Source organism: Mus pahari, chromosome 11 (genome assembly GCF_900095145.1).
Source record: "Mus pahari chromosome 11, PAHARI_EIJ_v1.1, whole genome shotgun sequence".
Lineage (NCBI taxonomy): Eukaryota > Metazoa > Chordata > Mammalia > Rodentia > Muridae > Mus > Mus pahari.
This window is the reverse complement of record NC_034600.1, coordinates 2843639-2860676: the sequence shown is the minus strand read 5'-3', so window position 1 is coordinate 2860676 and position 17038 is coordinate 2843639. Positions and strand designations below refer to the sequence as shown.

General features: G+C 44.1%; 1 protein-coding gene across 1 annotated transcript in view; it reads left to right on the top strand.

Annotated features, from left to right (window-relative positions):
* The window catches only part of Adamts16 (ADAM metallopeptidase with thrombospondin type 1 motif 16), a 106396-nt gene that overhangs the window by 16703 nt on the left and 72655 nt on the right, over positions 1 to 17038 (top strand). The gene's annotated exons all lie outside the window — the stretch shown is intronic.

Sequence of the window (17038 nt, the reverse complement as noted above, 5' to 3'; positions counted from 1 at the left end):
ACTACATGGTATCTGTCCAGTTCTGCCTTTGTGCCTTCTATAGGGGCACAGAGACACCACAATGGCTTTGCCTCAGCCTCTCAGATGTGTATTTTCTTTAATCAACAGGCACATGGCAAGGATGAGTGAGTCTCATGTGTTAGCACTCTGAGAACGGGTCTTCTGCCATGCTGAGCTCTCTGTCAAAGTGGCAGGTGACATGCATTCTGTACTAGGTTTTAGGGACGGAGAGAGGCCACATGGTGTACAGTAATAAGAGTCCACCAAAGATTTATTTTCCTCTGCTAGGGAAGGGAACCGTACAGTAAATGGTTCTTCAACCAACGCGTAGGACTATTGGAGTCTCATTTCTGCCACTGAGATAAAACACGCTGAGGAAAAGCAGTTTAGAGGATCCCAGGTTTGCTTTAGCTTGCAGTTCTAGGGTACAGTCCATGGCACTGTGAGATCAAGAGGTTAAGCAGGTGATGACTTTATTGTCGGGTGCAGAGAGAGAAGCTCGTGCACACACATCTGTGCTCACCTCAAGAATTCTCTTCAATACAGTTCAGGATCCGAACATGAGGGACGTGCTGCCCACCTTAGACTCGGTCATGATCCAAATGGCACCCCAAAGGCATGCCCACACCTATTCTGACCTAAACAACCCCTCACTGAAACTTCCCAGCCGTCACGACTAAGAAGCTAACACTCAGGGACCCGACTGTATACACACTTTTTAGAACACGTACCCCCAAAGAGTGGGGAGCTTACCTTGGGAAGCGGATGATTGATCGCTGCACAGCCAGAGAAGATACTGATGGGGGAGGGATTCAATCAAGATGCTGGGTGAGAGAGCAGTTCAGTCTAATGCCTCTCACTAGCCCGGGTGCTTTCCACAGAGCTTCGGTTCGTACTCTGTGTGAGCCCCTCTCTGCCCATTAGTAAAGGATATGGCACAGGCAAGGCTCAGAAAACCGCCACACTCAGTCACTCCAATATGGCCGATGCTGACCTCCAGGGGAGTCCCACAATGGAATGCAAATATGGTTCTAAAATATTTTATTTTCTCCATAACCATTACTGGAATTATAGTGAGTGATTAAAAGCATAAACATTGAATCTTTGATCTGTCTTTCTCCAGTGTCACGCATTGTTTACTCGCTTTTAGGACTGCCGTTTATGTCCACACTTTGGAGAGAAGGTTCTGTATGCTCAACACCTGGGAGATCACTTGGTGTGTAACAAGGAGTCGTAAAGGAATAAAGTGCCCTGAACAGCTAACATCTGACTCTGCATTCTCAGTGCGGCAGCCAAAAGAGCTATAACCCTTGTTTTATTTGCGGAGATTATGTAACCGAAGCTTGGGGAGTTTGGGCTATTCTCTCTGCAGGTCATCACTAGGCAATAAAATAAAGAGTGATGGATTATGGAATAATAAGCCAAAAGAGAAGCTTGCGTATTTTATAGCCCTGTTCTATTTCTAGTTGAAATGTACGCTTGTGGAAGGCACTAGAAAACGTATAGTAAATGCTTAATTATAAAGGGCAGTGTGCATGCCACATGCAGAGTCACAGTCATTATCTGTTCCTGAAGGCCAGTGCTATCATTTAACCTTTTCTGTGCCCATCCCCCTCACTATCTGCATCCCCCATGTTGCTGGGATATGTAACACGGCTGTATGTTTTACCAACTAAAAATAGGTTGGATATAATGTCAGTAATGGCCTCCCATCTCTCCCTCCTGCAGTCTGTTATGCTAGTTAGGCACGAGCTTGTGGGGCTACTCACTTCAGTAAAGTTAACTACCAGGATCTTCCGTGTTTTAACATTTCCTGCCCTCCCTGATGAATAGGGACTCCTACACATACTCAAATAGCGCTTGTCATGCTTCTTCCTCCTGGAGGGAACACAAGTGCCTCTCGGTTCCTGAATACCTTAGGAAATGCATTTGTTTAAAAAACAAAAACAAAACAAAACAAAAAAAACCCTCAAGAGTATACTGTTTGGAAAAATTAGCAACATTGATACAGAACTCAGTAGAGCTACAGTTCCTTTTTCTTTTTTTTTTTTTTCTTAGATATTTTCTTTATTTACATTTCAAATGTTATCCCCTTTCCTAGTTTCCCCTCTGAAAATCCCCTACCCTCTCCTGCCCTCCCCCTGCTCCTCAACCCACCCACTCCTGCCTCCTGGCCCAGCCAATCCCCTATACTGGGGCACAGAACCTTCACAGGACCGAGGGCCTCTCCTCCCATTGATGACCAACTAGGCCATCCTCTGTTACATATGCAGAGCTACAGTTTCTAAAGAATTTGACTGGAATTATGCAAAAGCTGACATTTACATAAATTAGGAAAGCACTCTTCAGATTGACTAAAACCTGGGAAAAGAGAAATGTGAAGAGCTGAGAAACTTCCAGCCTTGCCTCCGGACTGAATTCTATGTTCAGTAGTGGCTGGGACCTGGAGAATCCCGCTTAGACCTCACCATGGAATCTAAGAACCTTGTGTGCCCTGCGCTACACCAGGCATTTGAAAACCACAGGGTCTGAGAGAATGTAAACACTTTTGTTTTTAAGTGGGAGCAAGTGACTAATCTCCCAGACTTCAATTTAAATGTCAAAAGGTCTTAAAGGCACAAACAACCCTTAAAATTACAGTATCGTGTGGCAGCAATCATAAATGTACATTTTATACTAGGTGCAAAAGATAATGTGATAAATGGCAGCAAGACTACAATATACATTGTATCAAAACTCCATAGCTGACCTTAGAGAAGTGTGAGAGCTTCATTTTAACAGCATATCCTACTCAGTTGTGTAGTTGGCAGTTTAAACCTGTTATCTGGCAATTATTCACAGATTACATTTCACTTTCATGCCATGCCCTGCCTTGACAAATGGATTCGATTTGGAAACTTCTAAGAAGTCTATTCTGTTTGTTCTTGGTCTCAGGGTCAGCCCCCAACCACTTCTGCTTTCTCTAGTTTCATCCTTCCATCCGGCATATCAAAGGTGTGACCAACTCAGGCTCTGCCAGGGGATAGAGCGTCTGGGACTCAGCTGCCATTGATACAGTGCACACGCGGGTGAGGCTGATACAGTGTACACAGGGGTGAGGCTGTGGCGTTGTGTCATTGGTACTTTCTTGCTGTGGTAGGAGATGTGGTAAAGATTCTGCTGGTGTTAGTACAGCCACAGTCAGGAAGCAGAGGCCAGGGATTACTGCTGCTCAGCCAGCATTTCCCTTTCTCCTTTTTATTTGGTCTTGAATTCGAGGCCACAGAGAGCCACCCACACTTGGGACAGGCACTTCTTTCTCTTGTAATTCTCTTTGGAAGTATAGGACAGACATGATCAGTGGTATGTCTAGTAGTTGATTAGAACCTAAGTCAAGCTGACGATGAATATGAAGCATTATACCATCTTATATAAACGGAATCAAGCCTATCACCTGCCAAACGCTGACATACAGGAGGAGGAGCCCAAATCCCAACCCGTGTCCATCGGACTCCGGAATGTGAGGAATTTTTCACCCACACATGTTCCTCCTTTCAGGGACATTTCCCAGAAGAGTAGGGGAGGAGAGGAGAGAGGAGAGGAGAGGAGGGGAGGGGAAGGAAGGAAGAGAGGGGGAGGAGAGAGACAGGGGTAAAGTACTGTCATGCATTACATCAAAAGCAGTGCAGAAGCCCAGAAGTTAAATTACACCCACAGTCGTTGCCTTACTTGAGGTGCTTCTCAGCTGTCTGGACCTGTGAATAGCTGTGGCCCTGGCACAATGTGACTTCCACTGTGACTGTGCCAATAATAGACACGGAAAAAGTACCCTGGTATCAGCACACTCATATATTCAAAGCTACACATGCACACACCATATGCCCATTCACATATATGACACAAATACACATGCACTTGCACACACATACCTATGCATACCCCCCCCACATATACATGCATAACCCTCCCACATACACACATACCCACATTCACTCACACACTCATATGTAATGACTTCACAAGGCTGTCCCTTCAGAGACTTTGTTTTGGTGAATGACTCTGGGGAGACTTGAGCAGGAAGGACCCCTACCAGCTTAGAGCCATACTGGGAACACCAGGCTTGATGTCCTGGTAGGGACAGTACTCTCCTCTACGGAGCATTTACTGTGTTAAGGTCTTATGTCTGATCACAATCCTTAGCTGTAAGGTTTAAAGAAGCTTACTGCCCTAACAGGATGGTTACATATTCCAATCATTCATGCCAGGACTGGGCTCAGGGCTCCAGCACAGTGGAAGTGGACAGTAGGAGAGGTGTACTTGAGGGTAGCCTTCAGTCTTCAGCAGACACTGGTGTGTATGATGTGTGGTGGGATTGCAGAGGGGTCTGAGAGGATACCATTTGGAGCAGGTGGGGCTCTCCTTTGAAATTCTACCCTCCAGACCCCAAGGGTCTGTACCTAATGAATAACTTGGAGATTATCTATTCAGAGTAATTCTCTAGGCCAAAAAATATATAAAGATTCTGTGAAGGCCGGATAGAGCCATGGTCATTGTCTTTTGAAGTCTCTGCAGGTCCTGATTCTGAAAAGATGGTCATCAAAGCCACCAGATAGTAACTGAGTGGGAGGATTATGGGAGAGATGACATATGAGAGATGAGCCTCAGCTGCATGTGGTTGAGACAATTGCAGCTGGTACAGTGAATAAAGGAGTTACATAATAAAAATAAATGGATATATAATAAATGAGTTATAGTACTGGTTAATGTAAAAAGTGTACTTAGCATTCTGGGTATCCTACTTGTATTATGTCCTCTGAGACTGGCTTTCTGGCCATGAGATAGGAGGAGGAAAACTTTGCCACATCTTTGGGGTTTCTTTGAGTCCACAGCGGCAACAATGTCCTATACCCACTGCATATATGCATATGACTGCATGTGTTCTTGGTCATGTTAGCATCCTCCCTTGGAGGATCATAAATGTGAGGATTCTCAAAGATAGCATCACAGTGGTTTAGAGGGACAGCAGTGAGCAGCCGCAGCAGCCAACCTAGGCTGGACTTTTTAGGGGTTGTTTGCTGGGTGTTTATTATCCACTAACTTTTTCCTTTGCTTGTTTTGTTTTGTACTTCTGCTCTTCTAGAAACAGTGAGTCAGTCCAGGTATTCTAGCCGTAAACAATGTCCCACCGGTGAGGAATAGCCCAGGTTCTTGTGGAATAACTGGGCTACTGTGACATCAGTGTTTCCAAGAGAAAAACAAGACCCTATGTGTGTAGTAAATTCTGGACAGCAGCTTCTTAGGGAGTTCTTTAATAGTTCATCTCTATATGCACTGTGACATCTTCAGAGATCTTCATGAGTATCAGTGGCCACATCAACTTGCATGAAGATCGTACAATTTGAGTCTAACAGCCTGAAAACACAATCTGTCCTAACATTTATAACCCTCCAAGGATGCTGACGTGACCAAGAGCATATGCAGCCATATGCGTAACTGAGCCTGGAAGCTATGAATAGTCCAATTTGGTGTCCATAGTAACAGATGTTTAAAGCAACTCCCTAGGTCATTACATGTGTAATAGAAGTAGGGTAAACGAGTATTGGTACAGATGATCATCCCAGGCCCTAAACGAAAGGCCTTTGAAGATCATAAGCTCAGTCTGTACAGTGAACAGAGGGGACAGTAGTCAGTTTGTACTTTGAAATTCCTCCATAACCTTTGCATCAGGAAGCTTAGGTGTCTAAGGCTTACTTGCTTGAAAATAAATTAGAAATTGTCCATTATATAAAACTCCATATAAAGTCAGATTGTGTTTGGTAGATGACTTAGAAAACCACACTTTTCTTCAGTAGTAGCATCTGCCCCACTCTCTACCACCCCACCCCCACCCCATCCCCCACACCCAGCTCTGGAAAAATACAAAATGACAGTATATACATGCACAGCTCACAACTCATGGCTTGTCTTGGTATCAGACCTGTGAATCTGGGGTGCACCATTACTTTCATTGCATGGCCCACACCAGCTGATTCATACCATCCTGAGAAAGAAAGTGTCTTATGTTGCTTCAACCAAAAGGTTTTAGGCTGTGGGTGGACATGGAGGAGGTGGTAGATTCGTAAGTAACATTCATACCTTCTTTCGTGAAGTCATGTTCAGTTCCTGTACTGTATCTACAGCAGAGAACTCACAGAACTTCTCACCACCTTCCACTGGGGCAGAGTGGGAAGGGCCATAAGCTCTCAGATCCCAGATGCCTCTAGAATCTTGATGATCAAAAGCATGGCACACAGATCTTTCTGCTCTACCCATTATGAAGCGAAGCTACTTGGGTACACACCTCGTTCACCTCTGAGGCTGGCTGAGTCCCTGCTCCCCCTTGCTTTTGCAACTGTCCCTTTGCAGACAGTGTGACCTCCCATCAGCATTTAGACATCTGTATTTTGTGGGTTAATTTGTGTATTTCACTAGGATGTTTCTCAGAATGACTTCTGCTTAGCTTCTCTCAACTCCCAAGAGTCAACTGATACAGATAAAGGACTCAGCATAGGATCTCAGAGGTCGGGGATCTCCAGCTTCCCAGTCATGCTCCCAGAGCCTCAGGTTTCTTTATTCTCCAAATGCTTGAGTTATAGTCGGCGTAACAAAATCTAACCACTTCAAGTGCATGATTCAAGAACATTTGGGTAGTTTACATTGTCATGTGAAACCTTCTCTATAAGCTGATTTTAAAGGTTTATATCTGTATGTCTGTGTGTCTGTCTTGTGATTGTATACTACATGCGTGTGGGTACTCCCAGAGGCCAAAGGGGAATGTGAGATCCTCTGGAGCTGGATTTACAGGTAGTTATATTAACTTCCATAAGTGCCAGGACGAGAACTCAGGTTCCCTGAAAGGGCAAGTACATTTAACATTTCCCTGATCCATTTCCCTGGTCCCCATAGTATGCCTTTAGCCATTGTTGGTGCCCCAGAAAGAACCTTTTCCCTTAGCACTCACTCCTGTTCCCACTCAAGCCTGTCCACCATGCTGTCTGCTTCCCATTTCCACTGCCTGCCTTAGCTATCTCCCTGACTGCAGACTGTTGCTCTGATTCCCCTCAGCACAGTGAATGTGGACCTGGTCACAGGGCAGTGTTTCTCATCTCCTCGGTTCATTTCATTGTTAAAGGGTATCCGCTGTATCAGTGGGGCACTCACCAGTGAGTGGACATTCAGATCCCTCCAGCTTTCATTTCTTCATAACAATAGTTGCTAAGCCACACTGCATCTTTCCCCAGGCTCTGGATCATAACATGGGAAGAAGGAGTTGCATTATAGGCACCCAATGAGAGTTCACGGTCCTCTCACACTCACAGATGCACAGCACACCCACTCGGAGCCTGCACTCAAGGGCTCTGCTGTAAGAGACATCCATAGCATGACAGAGGAGAAAGGAGACACTGCCCTAGGGATTGAGTCGACATAGAAAAGGAAAACAGCTGACTCATGAGCTAAGTGTGAGTGAGCTACATGACCTCATCACAGATTTCCCCAGCCTCTCCTTAAGTACAGGGACAGGAGCCCAACAGTCACATAGGGGTGGTGCAGTATATGGGGGAAACATGCGGGAATTCAGAACCAGCCAGCAAGGCCAAGTGTCAATAACCTCATGACACACAGCTTCTATTAGAAAGCACGTGTGACATTCTGTCTTTTCCAGAGTCCCCTTGCCACTGTGGCCACCTGCCACATTCCTGCCAGAATATACCTAGAAACGGGCATCGCTGGCAATCACTCTCTTCTGCGACTTGCCACGCTGCCCTTTGACTTGGTCATTTCCTCACTGCACTAAGTCCTGTGCAAGCTGCGTCTATCTCTTCTGCAGGTTCCAAGCAGCACTGCCTCTTTCATGATCTACCCCGTGACCTTAACCAGTAACTGTAATTCCCCCCTCCACCTTGGAAGCAGGCTTATTGAATGTGCATAGTGACACAGTAAAACAGCCACAGAGATATCCTATTCCCAGAAATGGAATGCAAGTCTCTCAGCACAGGCGCATGTTCTGATGATACACAGACATATATGGACAGCACAGGCACATGTTCTGATACACAAGGGTAATACACAGACATATATGGACAGCACAGGTGCATGCTCTGATACACAAGGGTAATACACAGACATATATGGACAGCTCCAGCCCTGGTGCAAAGCATGCTGAGTGCTGGAGTCACGCCCAGCAGAAGCTACCGCTGGTGGGAAGCAACAGGATGGATGCAGTGTTGGGAACAAGGCCTTGGTCCAACAGATGCTCTGAGAGCAACATGATAGCAAGCAAGTTTCTATTCTGGGCCATCCAGGCTGAAGGATGAGAAAGACCAAGGCACGTGGATGACTGAGGGCTTGCGTGCCAGCAAAACTGAGGACCGAGATAGAAGACCTTGACACCAAATAACCTGTTGGTTCTTGGAACAGAGTGATGGTTGACATGACAGTGTCCTAACCCGAGTTATGTGGGTGGTTGGGAGCCTGGGAGGAGCTGAACAGACTACAGGATGCAGGCTCAGGACACCCAGCCAGGTCAGCATGCGTGTTGTGCTCATCAGTGGTCTCAACGCTGTCATTATCGAGTGAGTCTGCTGCTTGTACTTCTCCCTTTAGAAAATCTAGAGAGAAAAATTGTAAGTCAGACAAGAAAGGAGATTGCCAGAGTGCAAGTGCAGCCTTGGGGTGACAGAGGTGGCTTGGATTCTAGAGTCAACCTCCAAAGGTTAAACTGCACCTTCTGTGAAAAGCTGGAGGACATGCTCCCTGTCTGAATATGGAGTTCCCCAACTGTCTTGAGCATTGGATGAGGAATGCTCCATAGGTGCATACTACAAGAGACACAAAGATCACAACCTGCCACATGCAGGCGCAGAGCCTCCACAGTGAGTGACCCCTTCTTCTGGCTCACGAGTCCTCCACTGTGCATAGGTGGATGTGCATCATGTCTGAGGGTTTTCTGAAGTGTCACCTCACTATCTTCTCCATCTTAGGTCTTTCCCTGCACGCAGATGCCCTTGTTTGCATGACCTGTTTATTTCTTAAGATAACAAGGCTTAGATTTCAACTCTGCATACATCAAAGGAGACATTGCTACATCTCTTTTGTCATCCATCTCTGGGGCCCATGCTGTAACTTAAGCTGGAACAAGGACATTCATCCATTTGGGGAATATGTTTGGGTCACTCAGTGGGATCCTGGGTCTGTGCTGGTAAATGACCCCCTACAGAGTGGGGAGAACCAACAGACAGACACAGGATTAAAAGGACTGAGTCACTTCTATTGTATGGAACCGAACTGATTTCTAAGTGCCAGATAATTTTAGAACCCCATAAGAAGAACATCAATACTAACCAACCAGATCCCCCAGAGCTCCCAGGGACCAAACCACCAAAAATGAATACACATGGAGGGACCCACAACTCCAGCTGCATATGTAGCAGAGGATGGCCTTGTTTGACATCAATGAGACGAGAGGCCCTTGGTCCTGTGGCGGCTCGAGGGCCCAGTGTAGGGGAATGTGAGGGTGGTGAAGTGGGAGTGGGTGGGTGGGTAGGGGAGCACCCTCATAGAAGCAGGGGAAGTGGGGTGGGATAGGTTTGTGGAGGGGAAACTGGAAAAGGAGATAACATTTGATATGTAAATAAATAAAATATCCAATTTTAAAAAAGAAATCAGTAACAGTTTCATTTATGCCATTTTTAGATTGTGTTTGATAGAAGCAATAATTTCTCGTGCCTCAACTATAGATGGTCACTTTGTTTAAACATTTCTGTCTATTACTGTAAGTTCACATAGCTTTGTATCAACCCAGAGCAGTCTCATTATGTAGTCAGTCTAGGACAGCATGTTTCAATTGTTTTAACTGGGACAATATTACAAAAATGCTACATTGTATAGAGTAAAGATTGTTTTTGAGCTGAGACTACAACATGCCCAAGGCCCTGACTTCAATCCTAAATACAACGGAAACAAAAACTGTCCCTTATTGTACATTATATACTCTACATCACAGATAAATGTTATAGGAAAATCTCAGGCAGTGTTTTGAAACCTACCAATCTCTAGTTGCTCAATGGTGGTGCTCTGATATTGTCCAGTAGAACTTCATATCATGATAGGAATGGCTGCTATTTGATATGGTGGCTAGATAGGAGAACTGAGGGCTGACAGACAGAAGCTAAAGTTTCGCTTTCCTTAAAGCTGACCTTGGATGTCTATTGAGTCTATTGAGTATCGCAGAACTGAATTTAATTTTTTTTCAATTTGCATTACATTTAAGTTTGCATACCTACACACGATCTATGAGAAGCACAGATAGAATGTTTGGTGTGATAGTCAGTACAGTGGTCAGAGAGAGGTCAGCATAGCAGATTAATGTAGAATGCAGGCAGTCGTGCATTTAATCTCTCGGAGTGGGACTTGCCACTGAAATGCTCAGCCATATCTTATAATGGTATCAGTTCTCTTGGCTTTTTTTCATGTTTTTGCTCATTAAATATCCATGAGGGTGTCCCATTTCAGCATGAAAACCAGGTCTTAGGTTGTTGGACATCTGTTCCATAATCAGATTGATTTTTCCTTTTTCCTGACTCATTTATTCCAAATTTCTTTTACATCCACACCTCTCTGGGTTTTGGTGGTCATTTGTTGCGTTTTTAAAAACTCTCGAGTTGCTGAATAGTTTTTAACCCCAAGTAGTCGGCCCTAGATGTATACATTGGAGCAATGCTAAAAGGCTCATGCTTGCATGTGTGTCTCTCTATGTATATATGTAAAAAAATAATGACTATATAAGAAGACATCATGGATTTAGGAAGGAGAGTCAGAGACAGGCAAGGAAGTATTTGTTGGAGGAAGATAGGAGTGGTGCAGACACAGCTCTCATCATGTATGAATTTCTCAAAATGGTAAAATTAAAAAGAAATCTTCCTTGATTTTGTTAATGAGACAATTCAGAGCCTAGGGGGTGGGGGGGCATAAAAATAGAGTGTATCTTACCAATGACTGTGTGCCAAGTTTCTTTCCTCTTTATCTTCAGTCTCTCTTTGTGCTTGGCTTCTTAACCCACTGGTTACTAACTGACAAATCCCCCCATGTTGCTTGCTGAGCCTCCTTCCTCATTGGTCAGTAACCCGCTAGGGCCTGGTTTGGTCTCTAACAGTGATGACAGCACATCAAGTGCTCGGAGAACAGAGAGCAGTCATACTCTCATTTGTCCCTGCTTAACTGGTGTGGGACACTGTTCCTCATCTGGTAAGGTTGAGTCACTGTCTTTAAGCACCAGCAGCCAGTGTGGAGGTACTCCCTTGATATTCATGCTCCTTGATATTTCCTTTGTCCAAAGCTACTACCATGTTCACATTGATTTTATGTCTAAGGCGATTATATTTCCAGGGAGTTACATGTGACGCTAACTCGGCTGATGGCTGATTTTACTAATTACAATACGTTGGAAGCAGGGTATTCAATGGGTGCAGTGGCCACTGTTACCACAGAATTCCTTACGTTGTAGCAAGTCAGCCTTATGACTCTGGTCCAGTTGGTCCTTGAGCTCTGAGCAGAAGAGTTGGTGTGTAGCCTTGGTCTCTCAATGGTTCTAGTATCCTTTGCTACATCTCTCTGAGGTCAGAAGAGACTACTGGCTCTGCTCTACAATCAGTGGTTTTACGTTCAGCAGGGAATAGAGTCATTGTCAAATGTGACACTGAAATGTGTACTGTATGACAATTGTGTGACTTCTGTTTGAATACTTTTACTGTGAAACTAGTGATTTGATAATACTATTAACAAGCTGCTAGGATCTCCTGATGTTTCAACTAATATTTAGGACAGATAACTAACTTAGAGACACAGGACACAAGGCAGCTGCTCCCAAAGGAACAGGCATGAACACATTGGCGTTTTATGATGATGCTCCATCCCTGAGCCCACCATGAAATTCAATCACATTGTTTAATCTCCTGGATCTAGTCATTTCCTGCTGTGCTGGTTAGTTTTCATAAACTCGACACAAAATGCAGTCACATAGGAAGAGGTCCTCCCAATTGAGATGTTACCTCTCTCTGTAAGCAAGTCTGGGGACATTTTCTTGATTAATGATTGATGTGTGAGGTCCCAGTCCACCACAGGAAGTGCCTCCCTGGGCAGGCTGTGCTGGACTGTATGAGACAGCAGGCTGACAAGGCCATGGGGAACAGAGCAATGGGCAGTATTCCTATATGTTTTCTGCTTCACTTCCTGCCTGAGTTCCTGCCCTGACTTCCCTAGGTGATGGTCTATAAAGTGTGAGGGAAAGTAAACCCTTCCATGAATGAATTGCTTTGGTCACAGTGTTTGCAACTGCAAACTAGATATTGCTTGCCCATGTTTGGAAGGCTGCATTGAGAAGAACGTTGACAATTGATAATTTATGTCTAGGAAGGGCTTGAGTTCAAATGCACTATGAAGAAACTCAAGGGATATTTGGTAGGAATGAAAAAAAAATTGTACCTGGTGCATAACTATGCATGTACAGAGATTTTTCTTTTAAATGAGCAGTGATTGCAAATGGACTTTAACACAGTGGGCCTGGGGGTGGGGTCACCAACACATCAATCCTCCAGATCAGTATCCAGCCACTCAGAACTTCCATCAGAGGAACATGCTATGTTAGTTTTCAAGACAGAGCATGGATACTATCCTGAGTTCCACGTTCCTTTCTAAGCTACCTGCCTCCTCGCATCTCAGAGTGTATGCCTACACTCTTGCTGTCTTGGCATCAGGGACAGATAGGTCTTTGGGGTTATTTTCTAATTCTGTCCATTTGTGGCCTTTGAATACACATAGATTATTTCAGCCATGTTGGCATCAGGTTTTTTTTTTTTTTCTTTTTTTATCAACTTTAAAATCAACACAGCTAGGACCTATAACAGTGGTTCTCCACCTTCCTAAGGCTATTCCCCCTTTAATGTAGTTTCCCATGATCTGGTGACCCAACCATAGAATTAGTTTCATTGCTACTTCACAACTGTAATTTGCTACTGTTATGAAATTAGGTTTTCTGATGGTTTTAGGTGACCCCTATGAAAGGGTCATTGAATCCCCCAAAAGAGTCGTGACCGACAGGTTGAGAACCATTGGCCTATATGCTACTATGCAGAAAATATTGTCCTGTTATACATTGTAAGCTCATAAAATGGAAGGTATATTAATGATGATTAGTATAATTCCATGATAACATTTGTTATTGTAATGTTTGGGGGACATGGTGATGATGGAGAAATTTTCCAGGCTTGGTTGATCTGTGTTCCTATGATTCAACTCTCCGGTGATGTAACTGCCAAATAAATACCAAGGATGATACCAGGAGGGGCTTCCACGTTCATTCTCCATTTCCAACATGCTGGGGCCTCTTGGATAATGTCTATCTTTAAATATAACTTATAAACAACAAGCTATATTTAAAGATTTTATGATGGCATTATGCAACTCTTAAATAAAAGTGCTTCCAAACTGACTCTATGATAGTACATTAGAATCATCTTCTAGGCAGGTTCTAGCTGCTCACTTCAGAGCTGCATGTTTCCATCCGAGTCTCTTTTTCAGACCCTGTGAAGTCCTTGTAGTTGATAACTCAGTCTCTCTGTGGTATTGTTGTGCCAGGAGCCTTTGTGAACCCCAAAACAGCACTGAGGAGCCAATTTCAACGTAATAGCTTTAGGGTCTCTGTATTACAGGCTCCAGCTTGTGCTTGCTCACCCATAAGACAGTTTGGTGAAGCCGCTTCAAACTCTCATTGGGACAAGGTTTTATAGGAAATGGCAAGCAAGGGCTGGAGGTTTCTAACCTGGCAAGCATCTGATTGGGGGGTTTGTTGTGGCCTTTAACACAATTGGCTGGTGCTGGGAGCCAAACCATAAGCTTAACTTCTGTTTTCCTCCTGGTTGATGGCTGTTAGGAAGTGAAGTGTCAGGGGCAGGCTTCTGACCTAGAGGTGCAGATTTGTTGGGGAATAACCTGGTAACCATGCCAAATGAAGGTCTTGTTGGAAGTGTTACCTGGACTCTGGTGCCAGGTACTGACCTATTAGTTTGAGTTTAACCTTAATGTCAGGTTCTCTAAGATCGAGTCTTAACCCAAAATACTACACAGGGCTGTGCCAGAGTAGCCCCTTCCCAGGGCTCTGATCTTACCCCATCCTCTCTGTTTACCCTTCTACTTTGTCTCATTCTTGCTTCTTGCTCTTCTTGCTTCTCAGTCACCTAGACCAGGCCAGTCCCTTCCTCTAAGCTTCTGTCTTCAGTCCTGTGTGTGCCTAGGAACTTGATAAGAATAAGGCCAACTTAGTGGTAACAAGGGAATAGGGAGTGGAAAGGACAGGATTGCAGGAGTCACACAAACCTGAGCTTCCATCTGCTATTATGCTGGTTCTTTCTGCAGTGTTGAAACATTTCTTCAATCTTTAACCTCACTCATAGGCAAAAGTAGTCTTTCAGTGGTGTGATGGGGAAATTGGGTCTACCATCTGAGTAAATATTTTCAGTTCATACATTTTATTTGATGCAGAATACAGACAAAGGGTTTATTCCAGAACATTTAGGTAAGCCCAAATCATAACATTCTCTGTATCTGTTCCCAGGCAGATTATTAATTTGTAAATCATTTACTTTCTCTCTATATATAAACCTGAACTCCAACAAGCATCATTCCCCTCAAAGCTTCAGCTATATATATTGGGTTCCTTCTTCTAGTAGGTCATAGAATATGTTAAGAAAAGCCTGAGCAGAGAACCTTAGTACTAAAACCTCACAACATGAGATCTGCTTGAGTCTTAAGGACAACACCTGGAGAGGTCCAAGCTCATGGTATTATGCTCTTGGAGCTACAATGATGAACCTTTAAGACAAAAAGAGTAACGCTTCTGAGTACCCTAAGGACTGTGTAGATTCTAGAATGTTCTCGGAGAAACCCTGTGGACGGTGATTTATCACAGACAGAGAATCACAGTGTGTCTTTCAGTTGTCTGGAGAAATAACAGATCTGTGCCCTCTAGCGTTCCCAATGCCTTAAAAGCCCGAGCAGCTTCAGCTCTGACATGAGCACTGCATAGCATAGGGGAAATTACCCAGAATTCAACAGGGCTATGCAGTTGTTAGCTCTTCTGGAGAAAAGCTCTACGGGATTTCCTTGGAAGGAGTGAGGTTACATGCCTCTACGAGTACTATCAATCAGCTGACAGATGATACCCTGCATGCAGGCTTCTCTTCCTATGGGTTTCTTTCCCTTCCTCCTTTCTATGTCCCAGAAGTCGTGCCCCAAGTGTTGGAGGTCTATTACTCAGCAGTAACACAAGAGTGTGAGAAACCTGGGCTCAGTCCTATTCATTGCGTTTGGTGACATGAGTAAGACCACATAGCTAATAAGATTAAACTTGTACTAGAAACCTTGTCAAGGTGTCAAGTGTCAAAATATTAGTGTTTCACATTTACAGACAAGCTATTGGAAAGTGTCCTAGAACAAAGTATAGACCTGACTAAATCACAGAAACACAGAGGCCCAGGTTTGTTTTGGGGTTTAGGGTGACCATGGCCCTTGTGCACAGCATCTCAGCCCATTGTCTGAGGCAACAGCATTGAGAAAGTGCAGAGCCTTAGCCAGGTATGATGGTAAGAGAAAAGGAATCCAACCCAAGATGCCTTGGGGAGAGGGCAAGCATTTGGGCTCACTTAGCTTTCACAATGACTTTGGCTGAATTTGTATTTTCAAACCATCATATGTCATCTTGGAACAAAACCGACTGTGGTTTGGAGCAGATGTGGCAAGTGATGGGCTGGTCTTGGGCCAGGTTCATTCTGATCCTGAAGTTACGAGGAAATAGTGAGCAGTTGGGCTTTGATAAACGCGTGTTGGATGCTGAGGCCGTTGAGTTTCTGAAGTATCACCAAGGGCTCCTGAAATGAGTATAAATTTGTGCCTCAGATCATGCTTTTGAAAAGAAGAGACGTGTTCAGTAGAGTCATTTGGGAGCTAAAGACTCCTAGTTTCATGCTGAATACAATTCTGTCTTCACTGTACCTCTGGGTAGACATCTGTCTTGGAAGGGCACATGTTGTCATCGGAGATGAATGTAGAGTCTGATCATTCTGGATTTCTATCACACTGCAGGAGAGGTGGCTTGTGGGTTGGATATACAGCCATTTCCATGTATGTTTGGTTCATGTAACTTACATGGATACATTATGTATCCATACCTATGTCTGTAGTCAGCAAGTGCACTGGTCATCCAAGCCGTCTTCTAATCGTGAATAGCAAGTATGACAGAGTGGACATTCTGCATTGACACATTAGCAATCCGCTCACATGGCTGAGGAGCAGCAGGCTTTAGGATTACATGCCTGTGTCCATCCCTCCCTTAGGGGGACATCTGGAGACTACTAAGTTTCCAGTGACGATAACTGACAGGACTGGCCAGCTATGAGGTACAGGTTCTGGGAGGTATACACTCTTGGGAGATACCGACTGCTGAAGCTTGGTTAATGATCCACCCTCTGACACCACTGGGAGAAAGCATAGGCAGGTATGCAAAAGATATTTTGTAAATATCCAAATTAGTCCTCTTGGTTCAGTTAAAAAAAAAAAAAAAAACATTTGAGCCGGGAGAAAACATGATTTACCCATTCTTTTACATATAATATCATGTATGCAAGCAGTAGAGTAACTTTTTAAAATATTTCCTCGTCCACTGATTTTTCATGGTCACCAAAATTTCATTTTATCAGTTACTGTGCCCTACGTGTTTAGTGAAATTGAAACTTATTTAAATATAAAATATCATAACCAATTAAGTTATTGATTAAATGAATGTGATCCTTTGGTTTTTGGTTAGTAAAACTCCATACATTTCTCCTACTGTCTCAGGACTCCACTATCAGGGTGGGAATTCTGTTAGCCTAATGGAACAGCTGGCACCTGGTGTTCACATCATAGAACACAAAGACTTCACACAAGGAACCTAGAAGTAGCCCTGAACAAAGTTGTGTGGAGGATGATT